Source organism: Bubalus kerabau, chromosome X, assembly GCF_029407905.1.
Source record: "Bubalus kerabau isolate K-KA32 ecotype Philippines breed swamp buffalo chromosome X, PCC_UOA_SB_1v2, whole genome shotgun sequence".
Taxonomy (NCBI): domain Eukaryota; kingdom Metazoa; phylum Chordata; class Mammalia; order Artiodactyla; family Bovidae; genus Bubalus; species Bubalus kerabau.
This window is the reverse complement of record NC_073647.1, coordinates 123,418,563-123,442,404: the sequence shown is the minus strand read 5'-3', so window position 1 is coordinate 123,442,404 and position 23,842 is coordinate 123,418,563. Positions and strand designations below refer to the sequence as shown.

Here is a 23,842-nt window from a genome sequence, read left to right as displayed (position 1 = left end):
GAGTACAATTGTGTGGTAGTTTGGACCTTCTTTGGCATTGTCTTTCTTTGGAATTGGAAAACTGGAAAACTGACCTTTTCCAGTCCTGTGGCCAATGCTGAGTTTTCCAAATTTGCTGGCCTATTGAGTGCAGCACTTTAGCAGCAGCATCTTTTAGCATTTGAAATAGCTCAGCTGGAATTTCATCAACTCCACTAGCTTTGTTCATAGTGATGCTTCCCTCAGGCCCACTTGACTTCAAACTCCAAGATGTCTGGCTCTAGATGAATGATCACACCAGTGTGGTTATCTGGGTCATTAAGATCTTTTTTGTGTTCTTGCCACCTCTTCTTAATATCTTCTGCTTCTGTTAGGTCCATACCATATCTGTTCTTTATTGTGCCCATCTTTTCATGAAATATTCCCTTGGTATCTCTGATTTTCTTGAAGAGATCTGTAGTCTTTCCCATTCTATTGTTCTCCTCTATTTGTTTGCGTTGATCACTGAGGAAAACTTTCTTACCTCTCCTTGCTATTCTTTGTAACTCTGCATTCAGATGGATATATCTTTCCTTTTCTCCTTTGCCTTTTGCTTCTCTTCTTTTCTCAGCTATTTGTAAGGTCTCATCAGACAACCCAAAATGAGAAAGAATGAAATTGTACCCTTACCATACACCATAGAGGCTTCCCAGGTGGTGCTAGTGGTAAAGAACCCACCTGCTAATGCCAGAAACACAGGAGACGCGGGATCCATCCCTGGGTCGAAAAGATCCTCTGGAGGAGGACATGGCAACCCACTCCAGTACTCTTGCCTAGAGAATCCCATGGACAGAGGAGGCTGGTAGGCTACAGTCCACGGGGTCGCAAAGTATTGGGCACAACTGAAGCAACTTAGCACACATGCATACACAATACACAAAAATCAACTGAAAGTGGATAAAAGACTTTAAGACTCAAAATCATAAAACTCCTAGAAGAAAATGTATGGGAAAAGCTCTTTGACATTGGTCTTAGCAATGAATTTTTGAATATGACACCAAAAGCATAGACAGCAGGAGTGAAAATAAACAAGTGAGACTCTGTTAAACTCAAAAGCTTCTGCACAGCAAAAGGAACAGTCAATGAAATGAAAAACCAACCTGCAGAATGGGAGAAAATATTTGCAAATTGTATACCTAATAAGCAATAAACATTTTAAATATCAAGGCCTCATTTATGGAAGTCTTATATTTTCCATTGGGAGAAATAATATAAAACCCCATGAGCTAATACCATAAGGGGAAAGTTACAAAAGCAGGTCAAAGAAATCAAGTTACTCTTCTATCAAACTCAAGAGAGAATTAAAGATGTTCTTAATCCACTAACTATAAAGTACTGATTGTAAATTTGGCAACAACAAGAAATTCACATTTGCTCAACATTGATATATCCATGAATTATAGTGAATTTAGAGAAGGAAGATATTAAGTTTCTCAACTATCTAGTTGAAATTTTTTGAAACTGTGAAAGTCTTAGTCATAAATATGTCTTGTTTCACTAGAAGCTTGGCAGAAATCACAGCCATATATGAGCAAATGAATGTCATAAAAACGAGAGAACATTTAGTGGGAAGATGTGTGTGTGTGTGATGCTAAAACTAAAGGAGTTTTCTTCTTTATTTTGTGAATATTGAAATAATGTTAATAGCTTGTGAATTTATTCTTACTTAGGTCACTAATAATAAGAGAATGTTCCAAACACAGAAAAATGATAATTATTTCTTAGAAATCTGCTTTTTACACCTATTATGTAAAAATTGAAGACATATGAGGATTCAAGCTGAGTTATTCACTACCTCAACTTGGTAGAAAATTGCTACTCCTTCACAACAGTTTAGGTTTTAAAGATCTAGTATAAGATAAAAATGAAATACATCTCAACAACTCTGTAGGGAAAATCGGTCTGTTGTGGAACTCATTTGATTTGATCCCCTTTAAAGTACAGCTGCCACCCGTCAGTATGATTTTTAATTCATTTATCTTGGTCCTGATTTATGCAACTTTGGCCACAAATTGCAGTGTTTGGGGCCTCGCCATCTCACCTTTAAACTTGGAGCATGTGTCTTGTGTTGTGTTTTGTGTTCAGTCATGTCTGACTCTTTGCAACTCCATGGACTGTAGCCTACCAGGCTCCTCTGCACATGGAATTTCCCAGGCAAAAATATTGTAGAGGGTTGCCATTACTTACTCCAGGGATTGAACTCATGTCTCTTATGTCTCGTGCATTGGCAGGCAGATTCTTTACCACTGTATCACCTGGGAAGCCCAGAGCATATGTCTAGAAAAGAACAAAAATAAAACAAGCAAAAAATCAAAGTAACATAAAACCGCAAACTAAAACATTACCCTGTATCTGTTTTTACTGTCTTAATGTCTCTGAATGCTTCCTTACTTTTCTGGCACATAACCTGTCCCACCTCCCAATGTTTGATATGTGTTGCCACTGTTTAATCATATTTACCCCATAAATCTTTGATAATTAGGTTGACCAGTTTGTTTTCCAAATCTCAGCAATCACTGTCTTTGAATGATCTGTTGAGAACTCGTTCTTCATATATTTTGGCCATTTTTTTCCTATGTTTGTTTTATGTGAAAGGGTAAATCTAGTCCTTAATAATATATCTTGACTGGAAATATAAGTATGGTGCCATTTTTAAAAACATGATCTTTTATGCCTCTTATCTCATTGATAGACTGGTCAGTTCTCTTTAATGTTCTCAGAGGCTCATCCCTCTTTTCTGAAGCTCTCAATTATTTCTGAGTTCAAACCACCTAGAGGAGAACAGCATCCTTCTCACTGACTGTTCCACCCTTTACCTCTCTCTTTGCCAGTCTGCCTTAAACAGTAAGGCCCCAGTCAACAATCCTAGCTATCACAAGTAGACAGCAGTGAGTGGTGGCTTGAAGTGGGACCTTGGTTCCCTGCCCAGGAAATGAGCCTGAGGAGCCTGGGTGAAAACCAGGAATCCTAGCCACCAGTCCACCAGGGGCTACAGGCTAGAAGCAAAGTGGCCCTGGCTCTTGCTCCCATTGTAAAGTGAATTTCTCAAAGAAGCAAAAACTGTCAAAACAAGTACAGAGTTTATTATTAGAGACACAACACAAAAAGTGGGAGACCACACAGAGAAACAGTTTGTTTATTTTAAGACAGAGCGACACATACCAGGAGAGAAAGAGTGTAGGTGTCCTCCCTATGAGGAGGTGCACACCAGAGAAGGAATTCAAATCACTTATTTAGGGCAGCTCTTCCAGGTCTTTCTTTACCTTTGGCCAATGATCTCACTTCTTTTTCCACACCTGACCTGTCCAAGGTCCCTTTCCAGCATGCCAAGATGGAGTCCAGCGCAGAGGCCTATAGGGAGGTTGACACCACCTATTACAGAGTGATGTCCCTCCCTTTTTGATCCCCCAAGGAGCCTTTCTGTGCATATGTAGTCAGGGAGGTCTCTCTGACCTCAAGGATAAGAAATACATGGTCTCTTTATCTTTTATCCAAACTGGACTCAGCTCCTCCTTGGTCCTGCCGTTATCTTTATCTTGGAGTATCTATCCACAGGAGACAAACTCCAGCTGCTTAGCCTGGGGCTTGTCCATCTCCTACCTCACTAACACAAGTTCCAACAGTCACAGTAGAAACAGTGGCCATGGAGGATATGCTTTGGAACAAAGAGGTTTCTCTTGCATTTTTGGTTGGGTCTGTTGATGCAAAATCAGGTGGAGAGTGAAAGAAATCCTTAATAATTGAACCAAGAAAACACCATAGCCTCCTTTTGTTGCATGTTTCAGAGCTTGATAGGTGTGGAATTGCTTAAACGCTCTATATTATAGCTCACTTGTGGTAATATATCAAGCCCTTAAGTTTCCCTGATGTGTGTTTCTTACTGAACATGGTGTCTTTACTTATTTTTCTTCTTCAGATTTAAATAACATAAGCTTAAGAATGTGGAATGGGGTGGGGAAAAGCCAAACACATAATTTTATGAATAAAAGCACTTGAAATTAAACCATCCTGGGGAATTAATTTGCATAGAAAGCTGACATCTACAACTTGATGTGACAAATATATGCCAGTTTTTGACTGACTATGCATTTCTTGTGCATATACATAGGCATGCATATCCTTTTTATATATATAAAAGAAGGTGTTTATAGTATTTGTATTTCTGATATCTAGGGCATTGGGTATTATGTTTTAGATAATCAGTGGATGCTAAATGAAGAAAATAAGTGGATCATTGTGGTCTCATTTTTGTGGCCTCCAGAAGACCAAAGGGATTTTTGAGCAGTTTATATACCAATGATCCATGAATTCATTAGTTTATTCTCACAGGAAAATATTTGAACAACCCAGTGAATATTTGATAGATTCAGTTTCTGGTTTTTTTCATGTGTTCTTTCTTCCAAAAACTGTTTAATAACGAAATTGCTCAGGTAGAAACCACACATTCTAAGGCTTTAAGCTAATGTTGATTCCTAAGCTTCCTTCAAATCAATTTCAGGTATGTCCTGGAAGACTGAGAGAGCATATGTAGATGCAGATATTGGCAACTCTGGTCTCCATGGAAAAGGAGTGAGTTCACTGCAGAGTTTGGTCCATTCTGAACTCCACCAGGGAAAATGAAGGGTTTCTGCCACCCTGCCTGGGAACTGGCCCTCATTCCTTAGTTGAAGAACAGATCATATGGTTAATGCATTTTATACGTGGTGATGTGACAAGGCATAAAGCACTAGAACTACAGGGTTTTTATTTTCAGAGTTACTAAGCCAGTCCCTTTAATAAAGGAAGAGAGAGATACGTCTCTTTGAAACTTGACAGGTTAAGATTTGTTTTCTCATCTTTAACTGTGTCTGGTGTGCTAATGGATGGGGAGACTGAACTCAGAGCTGACAGCCTTGAACATAGCCTCTCACAGAGGCCATCATCAGGCCCTGTTTTAACTACACTGGCTGGCTGGCCAGCGCTTGCAAGGCAAAGCCAAGGGCTCACCTTGGGAGCCATTCAGGTTTCATGTTGGAGTGTTTAGAAAGGGAAGAGCCAGAGGTACATAGACATTTTAAAGGCCACTTCAGATTGTGAACGTACAGAGGGAAATACAGTGTGCCGAGAAGTATAAGTTTTGGTCCTCTCAAATTCTCCACAGCTTTCATGAGAGGGCCATAAGAAAGGAGGGCAGGAAAGGAACGCTGCTCACTAGGCTTTGGCATGAACACTGAGTCCGGAACACCACGGCTAGTCTCTGAAAAGAACTCTTGTCAGTCATCCACTTGGGTGCATATCTCTGGTCCATATCTATGATCTAGCAAAAAAAAAACAAAACAAAACAAAGGGTGGTCCCTGAAAGATGAAAACTAAGATGTTGTGACTCCAGTTTCAATTATGAAAGCACTTCAGTATGATCTTTAAAGCTCTAGTCTTTCTTAGCCTTGTAGAGAGTATAAAAATCGAGAGGCACTACTGTTAAGTTACCAAGAAAAATCAGTATTCCTGGTGTGGTTTGTAAATGAGGCACATGTTGTCTGTGAGGTGAGGGTGTGAGAAAAGGAAAATAAAAATAATAATAGGTGAAAATGACAGTTTTATTAAGTGCCCTGAGAGCTATCTCAGAGTTGTAGCATTTTTTATAAACAAGTGGACTATAGTGTTGTCAAAATGCAAAGACACACATACCATTCCATGCTTAGATCTGGAGGACAGTATAAAAGCAAAGGGAAATAATTGAGTATAAACTTTGACCGCAAATTAAAAATATTTTAAAGAATAATACAGAGGTCTTTTTCCTTGGGACCGTGGAACCTGCTGACTTAATCAATGCAGATCACAGACGGTTGCTAGGCAATGCCTGTCCCGATGGCAGTCAGGTGATTCTCTTATTCTTTGTAGAAGTCTCTCTGTTTTCTGAGACTGTGTATCACATTTTGTTCTTCAAGAATGCAAAAATACTGCTTTTTAAAAAATCATTTAACACTCTGAAACCTCAAATATATATAGTTTTCTTGAGAATTAAATATGTGTATTCCTGTCAAAACCAGATCATATGGTTTTTAGAAAAGAAGATAAAGTAGAGAAATGTCAATATTGGAGATGTCTTTCCATAAGCCGATTAGGGAAATGGGGATTAACACCGATGCTAATGCAATTTGTGTGCAGAACTCCTTTTAACATATGTCCCTGGCACCCTGCAAAGTCTCGTGGTCTCTAGGGGGCAAGCCTCATTACTCAGTGCATTTTGGAGTGTGGAAGACAGAAATCTAAATGACTATATGAAAACTAATTCTGAAATTGTACTTTGATGTTGAGGATTACCTCATTCTTCCCATAACACCATGCTCATATTTTTTTTATAACATGTCACATTCTTTATTCACTGGTCTATCTCCAGCTGAATGTCAGCTCCCTGAGTTTGATAGTTTTATCCTTGTGCTTCCTGTACTGGTGGAGCCCAGCATCATTTCACACACAGTCTGGGGTATATAAATGTTTGCTGGGAACCAAATTCACTCAGATGCAATTATACTAGCATAAATTTAGTGCAAGCTTAGTTTTATCTCAGCTCTGCCATGAATGTTCTCTTTGGATATAAAATGTTCTTCCTAAAAATATTTTAACTTTGAATTTTAATTTTGTGAATAAACTAGAATACATTATATTTTATATATCTGACTTTGTGGATGCAAATAGCCTAATCTATACATACAAATGTTTGCATTTCTAGTTTTAGCACAAACACATGAAGAGCTTGAAAGTCATCATCCCTGTACTTATAATCAGAAGAAGCTGGACAGACTGGAATGCCTTTTCTTGGACCCATCAAAGAACTAAGGTCACAGGCCATCTTGCTACCCCCAAATCTGAAGAGACAAGCACATCTAGAGAAAGAGAGCCAAGATTTGTTTACCTGGAGAAGCTGATTTTAAAAAAGCAGCAGCAGCAGCCACACATTGGCAATATAAGAAAAGGAAGAGAGTTTATCACTACTGACTGATCCAAGAGTATAGGCATACCTTGGAGTTATCACAGGTTTGGTTCCAGATCACTGCAGTTATGCAAATATCACAAAGTGAGTTGCACAAATTAACTTCTTTTTATTTCCTAGTGCATATAAAAGTTATGCTTATACTATACTGTAGTCCATTAAGTGTGCGATAGCATTATATCTTTTTTTTTTTAAGTACATACCTTAATGTACAAATGCTTTATTGTTGAAAAATGTTAACCATCATCTAACAACACAGGGGTGCTTGGGATACTCCAATAAAGTTCTACACCCTTTTCAGGGAAAAAAAAAAAAAAAAAAGCTTGATGACACAAGTAAAAGCATAAGTTGCCAGAACTGATGGGCCCTGGTTCAATTTTATTCCCCAGAAACAGAGTATTAAATTTCATTGTAAGTAAAGCAACAGGAAGCCTTATCTGCTGGTCATACTTATTGGTAGGTTATTTGCAGGGATGTTCTTATGACTTATTATTCATCAACTGCTTCTTAGGAACAAGCAGTTTCCACCCTAGCCAGGCACCAGCAGCCTGGTAGTTGGCAGCTGGATAGCATCACATCTACTAGACCGAGAAGGCAATGAGTTTTCTCTGCTTCCCTGTAAGGACCCACAGACACTTGCTGCCATCGGGGGCTGCTGTACTTGGTGTGCAGTGATCAGTAAACCAAGCACTGAAGTCTTGAGTTTTATTCTCCTCACTGCACTCACAAATGATTCATCTTTACACGACCATCTGTAACAAATCAAGAATAAAATAACAGAACCTCACTGCTAACACCACTTGTGATTACCAGGGAGAAAATGGGGATTCACTGGCCACAGGAGATTATACTTAGAGAGCGAGACATGAAAACTGTGAGGCATTTGCAGATTCAGCCTATATGCCCTTGTTTCCTCAGCACAAGCTCCTTGAGGATGTTCCTATGATGCAAAAGTCAATCTCTCACCTCCAACTCAGCCCTTTATGACCTGTTCAAACACCTGCCATGTGGAGAGTCACTCTTTCCATGTGCAGTATCATCATCCGAATGCCTCAGCACACTGCTGCTTACCCTTTCGGATTATCCCCCTTTGGTCAAGCAAACCAAAATGCTATTTCTAGGGTTCTTTTCTTCCCACCATCTAGATTTGTTCCTCATTCTACTACATCTTCCATGGAATTTTTTTTTATTGCTTTAGAGTTCATGGATAATATTTCTTTTGAAAAGATGCCAGTAACAATATTGTAAAGTAATTAGCCTCTAATTAAAATAAATAAATTTATATTAAAAAAAAAGAAAAGATACTTGTAAAGCTCCACATTTCACTTTAGCACCAAATTGACATTATACAAGAAGAGAGAGATCCTCAGTCCATCACATGAAGGAAAATTTAAATGAATGCCATATAAAACATTCTATAACATGAGATAAAACCCTCCCACATGCTAGGGTGGGACATGGTTTTCTTCTTCCTGTGGAGAAGTCAGTTAACAGAATTGACCCAAAGAGATGCCCAGACATAAAACATCACAAGCAAAATGTAGCCGTGGATTTGGGAAGAGAAAACTGCAGGATGCCAACAGTAATTTTAAACCAAGAATATACAGATGATTATGTCCAGATGGAAAAGCAGTTATTTACTCCAAACAGGGCTGCTTTAAACTTTATCTTTGAAAGGTAATAATAGGTGGGTGAATAATAATTGTGAGAAATAGCCTTCCAGGTTATTATTTGAATCCATCCATACCTTTTTGTCTTGCTCAACTAACCTAGGCCAGGGGGAGGCGATTCTCTTCCAGATTTATTTTTGATCTCACAAAATACTTATTAACGTTCAGATCAGACACACAGCTTAGTCATTTGTGCTCTCACTGCAACAAAGGAACCTGGTGGAGGCTGCCAGTCACAAGTGAGCATCTTCCTAGACACAGTGACAGGGGCGGGCTATGTGCCAGGGAGTCAGGGCCTTCTCTGGGATGTGGGCTCTGATCGGCCCCGCTCTGATGGTGAAGCTATGAAGACAAGAGCTATGAGAGCTGGGCTGAAGAACTTGTGGAAGATGGTTTACAGAAGATGAAGGAGACCACCACAGAGAACAGAGCCTGGCAGAGAGAACACCATGGTGCCCCTTGTCTCAGAGGCCTGGCTTCACCACTGGCTACTAGAGTAACATTGGTTACCAAAGTGGATCAAGTCCCTTTGTGCCTAAATTTGTTCAAGTGGAGTTTTGAAGATAATCCCTGACAAGGAACTTTAAGATAAAGCTGTGGACTATATTTTTTTTGTTTTGTCTTGTTTTAATCTTTTGCTTCTAATATAGTATTTGGTGTGGAGAGGAAACTCAAGAATAAAAACATAAAAAATGAAATCAATTGCAAAGGGGCCTCAGATATTGACCTGTGCCTGCTCTTTCTTTAACAAGTCATTGTAAAGTGATATGCTAAATACACTGATAATCTCAGCAAAGCAATAACTTATAAATGGAAATTGGAAATTCCATTTTACAAAAAAAAAGGTCAGATTTACATTCTTTGTTATTTTAGCCACTTTTCACAGAGGATAAGGAAAATCTATAAGACAGGTTTCAACAAGACAATTGGCAAAAAGGTAAACCATCCAGATGAGAAAATGATGTTATGGTGTGGACATTCAGTTCATGGTTTGGTTTGGTTTTTGTTTTGTGTGATGCAGCTTTGCCTTTACTATGTTGCTGATCAGTCGTTAAGTCAGGTCTGACTCTTTGCAATCCCATGACCCGCAGTAGGACAGGATTCCCTGTCCTTCGCTATTTCCCGTAGTTTGTTCAAACTCACGTCCATTGTGTCTGTGGTGCTATCTAACCATCTCATCCTCTGTCACCCCCTTCTCCTCTTGCCCTCAGTTTTTCCCAGCATTAGGGTCTTTTCCCATAAGTTGACTCTTTGCATCAGGTGGCCAAACTATTGGAGTTTCAGCTTCAGCATCAGTCCTTCCCATGAATATCAGGACTGATTGCCTTTAGGATGGACTGGTTTGATCTCTTTGCAGTCCAAGGGACTCTCAAGAGTGTTCTCCAACACCACAGTTCAAAAGCATCAATTCTTTGGTGCTCAGCTTTCTATAAAGAAAGAGTTGGTTGGACCATAAGGTCCAGCTCTCGCATCCATACATGACAAATGGAAAAAACCATAGCTTTGACTATACAGACCTTTGCCAGCAAAGTAATGTCTCTGCTTTTTAATATGCTGTCTAGGTTGGTCATAGCTTTTCTTCCAAGGAGCAAGCATCTTTTAATTTCATGGCTGCAGTCACCATCCACAGTGATTTGGGAGCCCAAGAAAATAAAATCTGTCACTGTCCCCACATTTTCCCCATCTATTTCCCATAAAGTGATGGGACCAGATGCCAAGATCTTAGCTTTTCGAATGTTGCATTTTAAGCCAGCCTTTTCACTCTCCTCTTTCATCTTCATCAAGAGGCTCTTTAGTTCCTCTTTGCTTTCTGCCATTAGGGTGGTATCATCTGCATATCTGAGGTTATTGGTATTTCTCCTGGCAATCTTGATTTCAGCTTGTGCTTCATCCAGCCTAACATTTCACATAATATACTCTGTGTGGAAATTAAATAAGCCGGGTAACAGTATACAGCCTTGACATACTCCTTTCCCAATTTGGAACCAGTGCATTCTTCCATGTCTGGTTCTAACTGTTCCTTCTTGTCCTGCATACAGGTTTCTTAGGAGATGGGTAAGGTGATCTGATATTCCTGTCTCTTGAAGAATTTTCCACAGTTTGCTGTGATCCATACAGTCAAAGGCTTTAGCATAGTCAATGAAGCAGGAGTAGTTTTTTTGTTGTTGTTGTTGTTTTTTTTTTACATTCCCTTGTTTTTTTCTATGATCCAGTGGATATTGGCAATTTGATCTCTGGTTTGCCTGCCTTTTCTAAACCCAGGTTGTATGTCTTGAAGTTCTCAATTCAGATACTGTTGAAGCATAGCTTGAAGGATTTTGAGCATTACCTTGCTAGCATGCAAAATGAGCACAATTGTATGGTAGTTTAAACATTCTTTGGCATTGGAATGAAAACTGACATTTTCCAGTCCTGTGGCCACTGCTGAGTTTTCCAAATTTGCTGGCATATTGAGTGCGGCACTTTAACAGCATCATCTTTTAGTATTTTAAATAGCTCAGCTGAAATTTCAACACCCCACTAGTTTTGTTCATAGTAATGCATCCTAAGGCCCACTTAACTTCACATTCCAGGATGTCTGGCTCTAAGTAAGTGACCACACCATCGTGGTTATCTGGGTCATTAAGACCTTTATTCTATAGTTCTTCTGTGTATTCTTGCCACCTCTTCTTATCCCTTCTGCTTTTGTTAGGTCCTTTCCATTTCTGTCCTTTATTGTGCCCATCTTTGAATGAAATATTCCCTTGGTATCTCCCAGTTTTCTTGAAGAGATTACTATATTCCCTTGGTATCTCCCAGTTTTCTTGAAGAGATTGCTAGTTTTTTCCATTCTTTTGTTTTTCTCTATTTATTTGCAGTGTTCACTTAAGAAGGCTTTCTTATCTCTCCTTGCTGTTCTCTGGAACTCTGCATTCATATGGGTGTATCTTCCCTTTCTCCTGTGCCTTTCACTTTTCTTTTCTCAGCCATTTGTAAGGCCTCCTCAGACAATTACTTTGCCTTCTTGCATTTCCTTTTCTTGGAGATGGTTTTGATAATTGCCTCCTATACAGTGTTAACAAACCTCCATCCATAGTTCTTCAGGCACTCTGTCTACCAGACCTAATTCCATGAATCTATCCATCACCTCCACTACATAATCATAAGGAATTTTATTTAGGTCATACCTTAATAGTCTAGTGGTTTTCTTTACTTTTTTCCCCTACATTTACTAACTGTGGAGGTACATTTTACTATACCCTCCCTAGTTTTAGAATTGGTTTATGCTGAAAGGTAGCAGAGTATGAGTCACTTTAGTCACCCAATCATGTCCATCTCTTTGTGACCCCATGGACTGCAGCACACCAGGCCTCCCTGTCCATCACCAACTCCCACAGTCTACCCAAACTCATGTCCATTGAGTCGGTGATGCCATCCAACCATCTCATTAACTGTCATCCCCTTCTCCTCCTGCTTTCAATCTGCCTGCATCAGGATCTTTTCAAATGAGTCAGTTCTTCACATCAGGTGGCCAAAGTATTGGAGTTTCAGCTTCAGCATCAGTCCTTCCAATGAATATTCAGGACTGATTGCCTTTAGGATGGACTGGCTGGATCTCCTTGTAGTTCAAGGGACTCTCAAGCGTCTTCTCCAACACCACAGTTCAAAAGCATCAATTCTTCGATATTCAGCTTTCTTTATAGTCCAACTTTCACATCCATACATGACTACTGGAAAAACCATAGCTTTGACTAGATGGACCTTTGTTGGCAAAGTAATGTCTCTGCTTTTTAATATGCTGTATAGGTTGGTCATAATTTTTCTTCCAAGGAGTAAGCGTCTTTTAATTTCATGGCTGCAGTCACCATCTGCAGTGATTTTGAAGCCCAAAGAAATAAAGTCTGTCACTGTTTCCATTGTTTCCCCATCTATTTGCATGAAGTGATGGGACCAGATGCCATGATCTTAGTTTTCTGAATGTTGAGCTTTAAGCCAACTTTTTCACTCTCCTCTTTCACTTTCATCAAGAGGCTCTTTAGTTCTTCACTTTCTGCCATAAGGGCGGTGTCATCTGCATATCTGAGGTTATTGGCAGAGTATGCCTACCCCAAAATATGCCTCTTTGGCATGAGGATTATTTTGAGCTGCTTATTTTTGAGAAATAGACACAAGAGAAGCTCTGACATCTGAGTAGATTAACCTCTTGCAAGATAAATTTATAAAGCAAATCTCCATTTGCAAGAGTGTCTTTCTCCCTGTCTGTACCAGTAAGAGAAGAATGACCAAAAACAAAACAAAACTCTAGACACTCTTATTGATGTAGAAGGGGGTGACTCGAATCTGCAAAACAAACATACTCTGGTTAATGTACTTTGCCTGATAACCTCCTATAACTGGCTCCCCCACCCCCACCATGTTTTGCCTTTAGCTGAAAGTGATATTTAAGGTGGTGGCTTGGGCCATTTCAGGAAGTTACTCAGTTTTTTTGGATCTTTCCCATGTGTGTGCTCAGTCATGTGTGACTCTTTGCAATGATTTGTACTGTAAGTCCATGGGATTTTTCAGGCAAGAATACTGGAGTGGGTTGCCATTTCCTTCTCCAGGGGATCTTCTCAACCCAGAGATTGAACCTGCATCTCTTGGTCTCCTGCACTGCTGGTGGATTCTTTACTGCTGAGCCATCAGGGAAGCCACTTTCCCATGTATACAGCAGGTATATGTGTTTTTAAATTTCTGTTGGTTTTTCTCCTATTAATCTTTTATTATAGAAAAGAAACTATAAAGGAAGAGAGAAAATTCTTTTTCCTTCCAAACAATAGATTACTCAGAGCTAATTATCACTCTGGGTTGGTGTAGCATGAAGAAACAGTTGTGGTTTAGACCAGCATCTGTTGATTGAATCTTCAGAGTTGTGTACTTTTCTTATAAATATTTCTTAAAGAAATTTGAAATCCATTATTCTCAAACATTTGGCAGTGAATGAAAAATTCAAATGACAAAGGAAATGGAAGTAGTGGTAAGTTCAAGGAGAAGAGACAATAAGAGAAATTGTGACACTATACTGGCATAGGAATAAAAGGGAATAGATGAAGTATAAATTTTTTAGGGCTCACTCTAATATGAAAATTTTTTATTAAGACATAACTAAATTTAAAATATTAGTCATTTTTAAGTGTATAGTACAGGTACAGCAGTGTTAACTCTAAGCACATTGTGCAACAGATCTGTAGAAAATTTTCATTTTGTAAAACTGAAACCACCCATGGAAAGTATTAAAAAGTGAAGTTCAATAGAGTAAAATTTAAAGATCTTACTGGTTTCATTCAATGATTTGCAAATCAGGCAGCCTTCAGTCTAGCAGATAGGAAGGAGCTCTGAGAAGCTGTACAGAATGGAAGACTTTTTAGGCAGAAAAAGAGTGGGATCAAGGAAGTTATACTAGACCAGGAAAAAAAAAAAGTGGGCTTATTATTCCAAGGTCACTTTCCTTTAGACAGTAGCAGGGGTCTATTAGGCACATTATCTAACAAGTACTAATTAGGTGATTCATGAGTGACTGGTTTAAGATTCCTTTTTTGGGAGAACTCAAACAGCAATTCAGTTAAGTCTTGGTTTGGTAACATGGGGCTTATGATTAACAACTCCATTTGGGGCACATTGTCTTGATTTTAATGAAAGACAACTCCGTTTTCCCCCATACCCTTAGCTCCTGGCAACTGTGATTCTATTTTTTAAGAATTTAACTAATTTGGATATCACATGTAAGTAGAATCATGCAGTAATTGTCCTCTTGTGACTGGCTTATTTATCTTAGCATAGTATCCACAAGGTTCATCAATATTGTGGCATAGAATGGGATTTTCACTTAAAAAAAAAAAAGTACTTATTTGTGTTTGACTGTGCTGGATCTTCATTGCTACGCATGGCCTCTCTCTAGTTTTGGAGGGCAGGGGTTATTCTCTAGTTGTGGTGTGCAGGCTTCTCATTGCGTTGGCTTCTCTTGTTGAGGAGCACAGGCTCTAAAGTGCATGGGCGTCAGAAGTTGCGGCTCCTGGGCTCTAGAGCCTGGGCTCAGTAGTTGTGGCACATGGGCTTAGTTGCTCCACAGCATGTGGGATCTTCCAGAATCAGGAATGAACCCATGTCCCCTGCATCAGTAGGCTGATTCTTTACTATTGAGCCACCCGAGAAGCCCAATCTTCTCATTTTTAAGGGAGAATAATGTTTCATTGTGTGTATATGACACATTTTTCTGTCTCTCATGGATATCCACCTCTTGGCTATTGAGAATATGCTATAATGAATATGAATGTGCAGATATCTATTTAAGAACTTGTTTCTAATTCTTTTGCCTGCATACCTAGAAGTGGGATTCCTGGATCACATGAGAATTCTGTTGCTAGTTTTTTCAGGAACCTCCATGTTGTTTTCCATACCCGCTGCACCATTTTACATTCCGACCAACAGTATACAAGGGCTCTGATTTCTCCACATCCTCACCAACATGTTATTTTCTGTGTTTTTGTGTCTGACAGAAGTTCATTGCGCTTCCAAAATACAATTATTTTGAATTATTTGTTGATTAATTCATATATGTCTGTTTCCTTGGGGTCAGTTTCTGGAGATTGATTTACTTATTTTATTTATTTATTTTAGTTGATTGATTTACTTATTTTATTTATTTATTTTAGTTGAGCCATGTTTCCCTGTGTCTTCAAATGCCTTGTTGGTTTTTGCTGGAATTTGGGTTTTGGAAACAAAAAAACATCAAGTTTTCTAGTCTTTATGGACTGGCTTTGTATAGAAAACCTTCACCAGTCAACTTGGCTATCGATTCTAGGGCCCTCCTCAGCATTTTCTGACATTGTGTCTTCTCTTCTGCTTGTTCATGCAATTTCCCAACTATACACATTTTCTGGTTTGTTTTTTAGGGTCTTGTAATGTCGTGTTCTCTCCATTGTCTGTTGTGGATCTCTGGGTGTTTTGGTCCTGCAATAAGTTCTACTTTCTTCTCACCAGTGCCCAGGCTTCAAAAGTAAGCTAACTCCCCATCAGCACTCCTAGTCAAGGGAGACAGAAGCCAGTCCCTCAGGCAGCCCCTTGAGTGGCTGGAACACTGGCCATACGTTCCACTCTTCTCTTACCCTCCAAAGAAGCATTGAATTCAGTGTTTTCTTCCAGTCACCCCAAGCCATGCTGGCTTTGGAGAATGGCTATCGTGGGTGAAATGCAACAGTTTTTCTTACCCATTTCAATGTGACTGTTCTTGGCTTTACCCTTTCCTGGGGGTACTCAGTCATCGTCACTGGTCTCTGGATTTCTCATAAAGGCTTTCTGGACTATATATTGTTGGTTAGTCAGTTGGAACAAGGTCTGACAGTTCCTATCCTGCCATCTCACTGACATCAGTCCTAAATATCCACTTGTGTTTTATGATAAGGATCAAGTCACTGAGAGAAGAGAAATTCATTTTATATACTAATTATATAATAATTATAATAGTTGACCCTTATTGCTTACTATGAGCTTGACACCTGGAGTACAGACAGTCCCAGTTTATGGTGGTTCAGCTTAGGATCTTTTGACTTTATGATGGTGCAAAAGCTATACGCATTTTATAGAAACTATACTTTGAAATTTGAATTTTTATATATTTCTCAGACTAGGAATGTGTCCAACAATACTTTCTTGTGATGCCAGACAGTGGGAGCAAGCCAGAGCTACCAGTCAGCCATGCCATCATGAAGGTGAATCACCAATGCACTCATAATCTTTCTGTACCCATACATCCATTTTCTTTTTTACTTCCAGTATATTATTCAAGAAATTACATGAGTTAGTAGCATGTTCTTATGAAATAGGCTTTCTGTTAGATGATTTTGACTAACTATAGGCTAATGTAAGTGTTCTGGGCATGTTTAAGGTAGGCTAGGGTAAACTCTGATGTTTGGTAGATAAGGTATATTCAATGCATTTTCAGCGTAAGATATTTTTTGCTTTTAATGGGTTTATAGGAGCATAACCCCATTGAGTCAAGGAAGATTTGTATGATAAAATTCTCAAAACTCTGTCAATGAAGAGTCCACATACTACTTCCCTCTCCCAATTTACCAAATAACAAAACTGAAAAAGATGGTGGCCTAATGGTTCCTTTCCAGTCAGTAGTAGGAATGGGGTGTGCATCAAGGCCATCTAAATCCATGGTCTATGGGTTTAGCAAGCTGCTTCAAAGTCTTTAGTATTTAAAACTGTAGGATTATATAAAAGCCAAAAACAAACAAAAAAGAAAAAAAAAACAGGAAGTTATTGAGTTAAGATGAGTTTTATTGTTTCATATCATAGGAAACCCAAAAAGTCACAAGTTAATAAAGTGTTAAATACACATACAGTGCATGTGACATACACACACTGCTGTATCTAAAATAGAAAACTAGTAAGAAACTACTAGGTAGCACAGGGAACTCGACTCAATTCTCTGTAACAACTGATATGGGAATAGAATCTAAAAAAGAGTGGAGATGTATAGATACGTGTGTGTGTGTGTGTGTGTGTGTGTATCACTTTGCTGTACAGCAGGAAGTAGGACAACATGATAAATCAACTATACTCCAATAAAAATTAATTTAAAAAAGAAAAGCTGCAAACTCATTTTGGATAAAGAAAAAACAACAACAACAAGAAAAAACATTTTCAGCAGTTCTTAGACTTTGGGAGAGGAAGAATGTTTAACCTAAAGTTCATTTAAATCTGATAAGTATACCATTCAAAGAGAAGTTGATTTCCATCTATGGAATCATAGTTCAATCTCTGAAGTAATCCCAGATGTCCATTAGAAAAGGCTTAACTGAAATGTATTGCTGCTGCTGCTGCTAAGTCGCTTCAGTCGTGTCCGACTCTGTGCGACCCCATAGACGGCAGCCCACCAGGCTCCCCCGTCCCTGGGATTCTCCAGGCAAGAACACTGGAGTGGGTTGCCATTTCCTTCTCCAATGCATGAAAGTGAAAAGTGAAAGTGAAGTCGCTCAGTCGTGTCCGACTCTTAGCGACCCCATGGACTGCAGCCCACCAGGCTCCTCCATCCATGGGATTTTCCAGGCAAGAGTACTGGAGTGGGGTGTCATTGCCTTCTCCCTGAAATGTATTAACAAGCCCTAAATCTGTTTCGGAGAAGGAAATGGCAACCCACTCCAGTGCTCTTGCCTGGAGAATCCCAGGGACTGGGGAGCCTGGTGGGCTGCCGTCTATGGGGTCGCACAGAGTTGGACACGACTGAAGCGACTTAGCAGCAGCAGCAGCAGAAAATCTGTTTAGTCAAAGGAAACCTCCATGTATGCTCAGGGGTAATTTTCCAAATCCAATCAGATACAGGGATTTATGGCACATTAGCTTCCCTCGGGACAACTTTATGTTCAACCCTGGCAAAACCCAACAAAACCTTACAAGCTGATTCCATCCACCCTCTCACCAGTGTCTCATTCAACTTTGCCATGGTGCACAGTGGTTTGTGGATTTTTATCTCTTCCAGTGCTCAAGATTCAGCTTTGCTTTCTTCTCTTTATTTCAGGTAATAACAATTTGTAAGGCAGATGATGTCAGTAAATTGTCTTCAACTACCTACTTTTTCTATAATACTCATTTTGTTTTCTCTCTCTCTCTTTTTTTTGGGAGGGGGGCGGTTAGCAGTTTTAGCACTTCCTATCAGATGAGGGAGAAAATTGAAGGATATTGGGCAGATATTTTCTTTGATAAAACTTATTCTAAAGTTCCAGTACTTAGAAAAAGTTAACCTCATTTATCATTTTTAATATATTTATTTGTTTATTTTTGGCTGCACTGGGTCTTCATTGCAGCTCATGGGCTTCCCTCTAGTTGTGGCACACAGGCTCAGTAGTTTGCAGCACACAGGCTTAGCTTCCCTGCAGCATGTATGATCTTCTTTCCCTGACCAGGAATCGAATCCACATCCCCCACATAGGAAGGTAGATTCTTAACCACTGGACCACCAGGGAAGTCTCTCTCATATTTTTAAACAGCCAATAAAACTTAAGATAATTCTATTTCATATACACACAAACAAAAGCAGTATTATGTTTCTTGTTTATTAGTCATGGCTTTCTTGGTTATTACTCACCAAGGACTTAACTGATTCATGAGCTAATGGCCCAAAATTAACCCTACCTGTCCATGCCTTCTTCCCTTCCAATCCTTGAAATTAAACTGCATCAAGTAATAATCATTGCTAAAGGTAAAAAATAAAAGATGAAAGCCATTCCCCTGAAGCAGAATTTCTAATAAGCAAAGCATAGATGAGAAAGTAAATTTAAATAGAAGATGCAAAGGCAAGAGAAAAAAAAAAATCAACGCTAGAGCAGTATCTCAGTAGAACTTCAGGTGCAATGATTCTGCTGAGCAGAATCAGGGCTCATTAGTTCTGGGCAAAAGTAAGAATATGCATGAGGGCAAGTAAAGTTGGTTGATTCCTCATAGTATTTCCTATGCTCTCGGCAACCATCACCATTTCACTCCCCTTAAAAAACAAAATGAATGATGTTTTTTACTGGTCCTTGGAAAACTTCCTCTATGCATTGAATATCATTTAATATGTTTTCTTAATCCTCCATGAAATAGTGGAAGGGTATCTATTACTAGTTTTAATATTAGTGAGTAAAACTATGGCTAAGTTACTATTGTTTCTAGGTTACTGAGAGGCCAAGAGAATTCAAGACTTCTGCCCCCTGAAATATTCAGAGGCAATACAAAAATAAAATTAGAATTGTGGATATGTCTACACAATACCAAAATAACAGATGCATTTAGCTAGAAAAACAACACGCACATTTATGGAATGGTATACTCAAACAAATATGAACTGGCAGATTTTTCACATTTTAATTTAATTTGGGTGTTGTGAGGATACAGCTGAAGTGTGACAAAGCTCATGATAGTAATTGAAATTCAGAGCAGTCAATTTTTGAAAACATTTATTGTGTAGATCATCTACACGTATTGTACTTTTTGACACATACTTATTAACAAAATTTGTTTCCTATCACTCATGTCTGTCCTCTTAATGGCCATCACCGCCAAGCATTTCCTATGCCTGAAATACAGCGGAGAGTGAAGTGCCACTAATTTCTGTAGATGTAATAATTTCAGAGCAATGCAGAAAGAGTAATTAGGAGCTTCATTCAGTGTCATGGTGACAGCTTGGGTCTCTTCAACTGTACATAAATCTAAACTAGAGGGAGCGTGTGTGATGTGGAGACAAGAGACCTGGCTTGGGTGATGAGAGGAATTATCTTTGCCCCAGCTCTATCGTCACCTTCATGGAGGGAAATTGGAAACGTCAACTAGCCCTTTTTAGCCTCAGTTCCCTCAATTTCAGAAGGGAGAGAAGGAGGGAAGGAAAGGAAGGAAAGAAATGAACGAGCAGGGACAGAAAGAAATGTGGAAAGGGAAGGAAATAAATGATAAGGGACAGAGGAAAGAAACAATAAGGGAACAAAGGGACACAATTTCTAAAATATGAGTGTTATTACATGTGCCATAGAATTCATATCTCATCTCCTGCTGTCCTCCACCCTTCCACTTAAGCAGAAACATTTCACCGTGTTCATTCATTCAACAAACACCTACCATTTGTAAACATGCCTTGCCCCAGAAAGTCCACAATAAATACCACATGCTGCCTCCATTCAAGGGTTGCAGAGTGCAGTGAGGGGTAAGTATGTAAACAAGACAGTTACGTCGCTGTCACTTCTGTGAATAAAACCTGTCACAAAGGGGATGACATTTTTTTCCATTAGAAAGTATTTTTTGTTTTGTTTTGTTTCCTTTTCACACTTTTTAGCTTTCACTTCTTTTGTGTTTTTGGACTTCTCCATTATCTTTAGGCCTCTCTGGATCTCGAGCAGACAGCAAAGTGAATCAGGAGGTAGGCTGTTCCTGGCCAAAGTAGAATTTCCTTATTGTCTTGCCAGGATCACCTTTAATTTTGCAGTTTCATCTTCCAGTTCTTTTTCTGCTTTATTTCTCTGACTATTCCTCCCATTCCCCACCCTGGCCCATTCTCTCATTTTTTCCTTTGGCTGGATGTCAATCTATTGGTGGGCAGCTTGCCCTAATAATCATCCTAACAGGGGGGTTTCTCTTAGTGGTTCTCACCAGCCTTGTCTGGCAGTGCAGGCTGCAGACCTCACCAACACAGATTTCTGGAATCTTTTCTCCACGTTCCCAGGGATTCATGCAAGGAGCCAAGGAAGGATGGTTTGGGCCAATACCCAGGCTCATCCTGTGGATGGACCTAGTGTGCTACATCTGTCCTCTGATTTACCTGCAAAATAATTAAACGACAGACAAATTCTCTCAGTCACCAGAGCTGTAAAGGTCCAAATACTCCTGCCATCTGTGTTCCCTGGAAATTATTGAGTGGCAGATTGTGCTTGGCAGGTATGTTCTGTTCTCCAAACAGGCAGTTATCAATCAGCAAATTCAGTGCCTTCAAACTCAACACTTAGTAAGTAGGCATCACAGCTTATTTTGTAGATGTAGAAGTGTTGGTATTTCTCTGAGCAGGCTCAGAAATACTTTGGGCATTGTTTTTACATGCTATCCTGCCAAAACCCCAACAGACGAGTAAGGCTCACTTCCTACTCACTGCCAGACTGTATTCCAAAGCCAGGACCAGAAAACAGCCTGTGTGCTGCCTCCAAAGGAAGGCTGTTTCAAGTACTGGAAATAAACACTTGGGTAAATAAGTGCTTACCTAAACTTGACCAACTTGGTCATACACATCTATTGATTCTTTTTGATAGAAACACAACAAGAGCAGCCGAAAGATTTGAAATGAGTGAGAGTTGACTAGCCTCCAAAGCCTCACTTCCAGGTTAAAATAAAAGCAGTCTTCAGATCAGATTCTAGCATATACTCGTTTATTAATTACCCATTACAAGTGTCCATAAAACAATTCAGTCAACTTGGAAGTGGCACCTGCCAAGTGCATTTTTAACAGGCATCTTAGATGATCCTGAAGCACACAACAGTGTTAAAACCACTGCCTCAAGCTGTGCCTACATCAGACCTGATGTCTACCTAAGTTGCCTCCCACTCGATCTTTCTTTTTTCTTTTTTAAAATTGAAGTGTAGTTAATGTACTATGTTGTGTTAATTTTGGGTGTACAGCAAAGTGATTCGGGTATATGTATATATATTTATATATATTAATATTCACATATATGTATTTTTTTTTCAGATTCTTTTCCGTTATAGGCTATTACAAGATTTTAAGTATAGTTCTCTGTGCTATATGGGGCTTCCTTGATAGCTCAGTTAGTAAAGATCTGCCTGCAATGCAGGAGACCCTGGTTCAATTCCTGGGTCAGAAAGATCAGCTGGAGAGGGGATAGGCTACCCACGCCAGCTGGCCCAGAGAATTTCTTGGACTATACAGTCTATGGGGTCGCAAAGAGTTGGACACAACTAAGTGACTTTCACTTTCTGTGTTATACAGTGGGTCCTTGTTGTTTACCTATTTTATGTATGGTAGTGTATACATGTTAATCCCGAACTCCTAATGCATCTCCCTGCCCCTTCCCCCACCTCACCCCGTACATCCCCTTTGGTAACCATAAGTTTGTTTTCTAAATCTGTGAGTCTCCTTCTGTTTTGGAAAAAAGTTCATTTGTATCATTTATTAACATTCCACATATAAGTGGTATATAATACGGTATATACCATCGTATAATATGGTATTTGTCTTTGTATGGTTTACTTCATTTGGTATAATAATCTCTAGGTTTATCCATGTTGATGCAAGTGGCATTATTTCATTCTTATGGCTGAGTAATATTCCATTATGTATGCATGTGTATGTGTGTGTGTGTGTGTGTATGTATGTGTGTGTATCTGCTTAATCCATTCATCTGACAGTGGACATTTAGATTGCTTCCATGTCTTGGCTATTATAAATAGTGCTGCTAAAATAAATAAATTTAAATTTTAAAAAATAAATAAATAAATAGTGCTGCTGTAGACATTGAAGTATCTGTATCTTTTTGAATTAGTTTCCTCTGGAGATATGCCTGGGAGTGGGATTGCAGGATCATATGGCAACTCTGTTTTTACTTTTCTAAGAAACCCCCCTACTATTCTCCATAGTGGCTGTGCCAATTTACATTCCCACCAACAGTTGTAGGAGGATTCCCTTTTCTCCATACCCTGTCCAGCATTTATTATTTGTAGACTTTTTTATGATGGCCATTCTGACTGGTGTGAAGTGATACCTCATTGTAGTTTTCATCTGCATTTCTCCAATAATCAGAAATATATAGCATCATTTGATGTGCCTGTTGGCTATCTGTATGTCTTATTTGGAGATATGTCTGTTTAGGTCTTCTGCCTATTTTTTGATTGGTTTGTTTGTTTTTTGATATTAACCTGTATGAGTTGTTTGCATATTTTAGAAATTAATCCCTTGTTGGTAGCATCATTTACAAATATTTTCTCCTAGTCTGTAGATTGTCTTTTCATTTTGGTTTCCTTTGCTGTGCAAAAGCTTTTAAGTTTAATTAGGTTCCATTTGTTTATTTTTATTTCCATTACACTAAGAAATGGTTCCAAAAATATATTGCTGCAATTTATGTCTAAGAGTGTTTTGCCTATGTTTTCCTCTGGAAGTTTTAGAGTATCTGGTTTTACATTTAGGTCCTTGATCCATTTTGAGTTTCTTTTTGTGTATGGTGTTAGAGAGTGTTCTAATTTCATTCTTTTACATGTAGCTTTAGGATCTGGAAGAGACCAGCAAAAAGCTCCTGGAAGGAATGTCTGGGGAAGGTAATATTTGAGGCTGATTAGATGCGTATTACCCATGCTCTTCAGCTTTGTTTCTTTTACAAAGCATAGAAATTATCTGTGGAGTTTGTTTTTAAATACAGAGGCATAGAACCTAACCCAGGCCTGGTAAACCTGCATGCTTGCTCTAGAAGAGTCGTATGTATTTTGCCAAAGCTCTGTGGTTGATTCTAGTGCAAGCCATGTTTGTGAATCATTGATACTGAGCTGGCTGCATTGACCTAAAGCAAACAGACTGCCAAATCTTTCTCCAGTGAAGATGAATTTATTCAGGATCAGCACAGAATTGCAAGTTGAGGCCTGCACCCATAGTGAGCCTTGTTCAAGTGCCCACCTGGCAAGGAAAGGTGAT

The 23,842-nt window shown here is 39.1% G+C and overlaps 1 long non-coding RNA gene across 6 annotated transcripts in view; it reads left to right on the top strand.

Moving 5' to 3' along the window:
- LOC129640141 (uncharacterized) overlaps positions 1–7,285 on the top strand; it is a 115,552-nt gene extending 108,267 nt beyond the window's left edge. For all 6 annotated transcript variants that reach the window (XR_008708698.1, XR_008708697.1, XR_008708695.1 and 3 more), the window contains one exon: positions 6,731–7,285. This is a non-coding gene — a long non-coding RNA (uncharacterized LOC129640141). The remainder of the gene's footprint in view (positions 1–6,730) is intronic.
- The last annotated feature ends 16,557 nt before the right edge of the window (positions 7,286–23,842 follow it).